Below are 4,081 nucleotides of genomic sequence, written 5' to 3'. Positions count from 1 at the left end.
ATGATCGTTTCGAATAATCCCACCTATGCCAGAAACTCCTGGATTGCCCAAACTACTGCCATCTGTATTCAATTTAACCCAACCCTCCGAAGGCCTTTGCCATTTAATAATCTTGTAACTCCGAGCAGGAGGGAAACTAGGTTGAACCTGCAAACTCTCAAGTACTTGCAAATCAAAACTAGAGATGTGAGAGCTAGTATGTATATCACGGCAAATAGTACTAATCCACCTTCTGACAGAATGAATGATGTCAGCGGCCGTTTCAAATTGGCCCTCCATACGCGCCAGACAACGCCTTCACCAGAGACGCCAAGTAATAACCACCGGGAGAATTCCCACTATAATGCCCATTTGAGATGCTAATTTCGCACGACGAAACCAAGTTTGCACCGTATCTTTCCAAGTACGACCATTGACAAGATAAAAATAGACTCCAAATTTCCAATATCATATAGAAATTTCGATTCTAACTAATTTTCTCAATATAACTAATTTTTCAAAATGCCAAGTCATCGTAACACAATAAAATTTCATAATAAAAATTGACAATACTCATAAAAACTTTCTATGCTTAATCCACTATACATAATCATCTCAACCAATGCCTCACAATCTTGATCTTCAACTGAACCATCAAAATATTTAAGAAATATTGTGGGGATAATGCGTACGTAAGTTATTAACAACTCAGTAAGCAAAGAACTTGTACTAGCATGTAAACATAAGTATTTATAAAGTTCAGTATGCAGAACAAAATATTTACTTTCAGAATGCATAGACAAAACTTATTACAAAACATCATAGCGAAACTTTCAGAAAAATTTTCTTATTCAAAAATCCTTCGGCATATCATAAACGAAGACTTCATCTTCAAATCATATCAGAGCATTGCATCGGAACAAATACTATGTCTAACCCCTGTGGTAGGGTTATAAACTACCATTATACCTATGGCGGGGTCGTATACCAAGTTTAACTCCCGTGGTAGGGTTATAAACCACCATTATATACGTGGCTGGGACGTATTGTGACGCCCCCAGATTCTGCTTGGGATTAGACGGACATTTGAAGCGTCGAGACATGCAACACAAGGTTACCTGCCTCCGTTCATGACATATAAGATGCAATATTTCTAACATGCATCTAGCATTATGCAATATTCGCAGCGGATAATTTTTTTCTTTAGCAATACTATGCACCAAACTAAAATATCTCAAATACTTAAAACATACTCCATACTTAACGACATACTAAACAATTAAGATCACAATAATAGTCTATAAGGTTGTGATCAAAAGAGTGCTGGAGATTGAACTCTACAAATACAAGTAGTAATCTGAGGTAACTACTGTACTACCATCTACGTCGCATCGTCGCTTAGTCGACCGTTTTCAGTTGGTCGATTCTCGATTCTCCTTCAGATCCTATAACAAAATCTATCATTCGGGGGGAATGGTAGTTAGGACTACCATAGTGAGATTTGATTATAAATCTCAGCAAGTTAACAAAAAACTTCCACATAGGTTAATGATGCATGCATGGCAGTAAAAGCATGAATGCATAATCAAGTCATAAGTAATCATAGCATAACTTGACATACAACATAACATAACTGGCATAACTTAAATTGAAACTAAAGTTTAGCATGAACGTGACTTGAAACATAACATAGACTTGAAACATAGCATGAACGTGAACTTGAAATATAACATGGACTTGAAACATAACATAAACGTGAACATGCATAATTTGAACATGAACTTGAGCATGACATAACATAAATGTGAACTTGGAACATAACATAAACGTGAACATAACATAACATGAACTTGAAACATATTCTTGTCTCATGGGATTACCATGATTGCATGAACGTAAACTTGAACATAACATAACGTGAACTTGAAACATGACTTGAACGTGAAATACATGAACTTGAAATCTTATTCAATAGACTTAATCATTAAAGTGACCATATGGGTGTTACACAGGTCCTCTTGAGCCGTGTGTCCCTGCCGATTACCGCATCACATCACATGTTTCTATACCAGCTATGAGTGCGTTAATACGTACTCCACAGTTGTTGTGGCCCCACGTATTCTACGTGTCACAATTGCTGTGTCTCACGTAGTGTATGCTCCATAGTTGTTGTGGCCCCATACTTCATGCTTCACAGTTGTTGTGGCCCCATGACTTATTTGTTTGTGCCACACTTGCTGTGGACACACGTAACATAATGTGTGGCACCATCGGCATTAGTGTCTGGCGCGCTCTGGTGATCAGCTAATTAGGCCCCAATCGCAACCTGTTGACTGTACTTCGTCAACCCAGGAAATTTTACACCTATTTAGACACTCCAACGTGAACAAAGAAGTTCCACTAGGATATTACATCATCCTAGCGCTTAGGGTCGTGATTGACATGAATAACTTAACTGGCATACATGACATTTCGTAACGTGACGTAATATGAACGTGACATAAAAGACAAAAGTCCTGAAGTAGCATAACGTGACATGAACGTAAGATGACAGACATGACATACTTCAAGACATAAATGTAACAGAGTACATTTCATAACATGGCATACATGTAACATGCAACATTTCGTAACATGGCATACCATATAACAGACAACATTTCTTAACATGGTATTGAGGGGTGGGCGATTAGGGGCCGCCCGGATTAAAGCCGCCCGCATGCGTGGGCGAACCTAACTGCGCTCAACCTATCGCGGAGGAGATCCCCCGCCCATAGAGAGCATAAGCGGGGCGGGGAAGTGAGGATGACTTTAAGCGGGCCCGCCCCACATTAAAAAAAAAATTATTTATATATATTAAATAAATATATTGTATATAGATATACACAATTTATAAAAGACTTAAAATTATATTCAAGTCATTGGATTGTTTTGGCCTCCTAGGCCAATCTTTATATAGGAGACCAAGGCAATACAATAGTCATCCTTAAGCAATGTGGGACTTAGTAGTAAGTCCCACATTGCTTAAGGATGACTATTGTATTGCCTTGGTCTCCTATATAAAGATTGGCCTAGGAGGCCAAATCAATCCAAAATCTAACTCTAATGAGTTTAAATTTTTTTATATTTATAAATTTTAATTTATTATTTAAATTATATTATAATTTTGGTCTAAAAAAATATTTTTTTGGTCTAAAAAAATATTTCTAGACCAAAAAATTTTTTTTTTTAATATAATGGCGGGGGGCGGGGCGGATGGGGGGTTTTTCCCCCGCCCCCGGCACCGGGGCGGGGGGCGGGGAGAAAATCCCCAACCCTGCATGGTGCGGGGCGGGGTGCGGGGAAGGGCACCCCCCGCCCCGCACCATGCGGGTAGCAGGCCTACATGGTGTAACATGTGACAGTGAATATTACGTGACATGAAATACATGTAACAGATGAAATACTTAACTTAACATGACATACTTGCAATGTATAGGAATATGTGACAGAATATCTTGTGTAACAGATAAATAATTCATGACAAAATAAATTATGTGTAATAGATAAATATGTAATGACTTGGCATGGCACATATGATAACATGCATACATACATACAATTTAGTTCCCTTACTTTTCACTCATACACATTAAACTGATAGTAAATTAAAAGCTAACTTACCTCGATCGTCGCGTTCTACTAGAATAAAGCGCGAAACACGAGAAACTGTAAGAGGGTATTCTAAATGTTAGAAATTAATTACTAACAATTAAAAATGTGAAAATAGACAATTTAAACTAAAATTACCATTTTACCCTCTACATGTGGGCAAATAACCATTTTACCCCTAACTTAAGGATTTCACATCCTAACTCCAACAATTACCAAAATTTACATTCTTCATGTAAATCTTGTCATAGACTTAAATAACAACTCAGAAAAATTTAAAACCAATCACAACTATGGAAACTCATAATGACCGAAACATTCATAGACCATTTCTCTTGATTTTGGTTGCAATTTCTTCCATATTCAAAACCCATGATTAAACCAAAATTTTGTAACAAGGATCTTCCTATCTTAAGTTTAAAAATACACTTAAAATATCCATCAAGAAAAG

This window comes from Juglans regia, chromosome 6 (assembly GCF_001411555.2).
Source record: "Juglans regia cultivar Chandler chromosome 6, Walnut 2.0, whole genome shotgun sequence".
Taxonomy (NCBI): domain Eukaryota; kingdom Viridiplantae; phylum Streptophyta; class Magnoliopsida; order Fagales; family Juglandaceae; genus Juglans; species Juglans regia.
The sequence above is the reverse complement of the archived record's forward strand: the minus strand, read 5'-3'. Positions refer to the sequence as shown.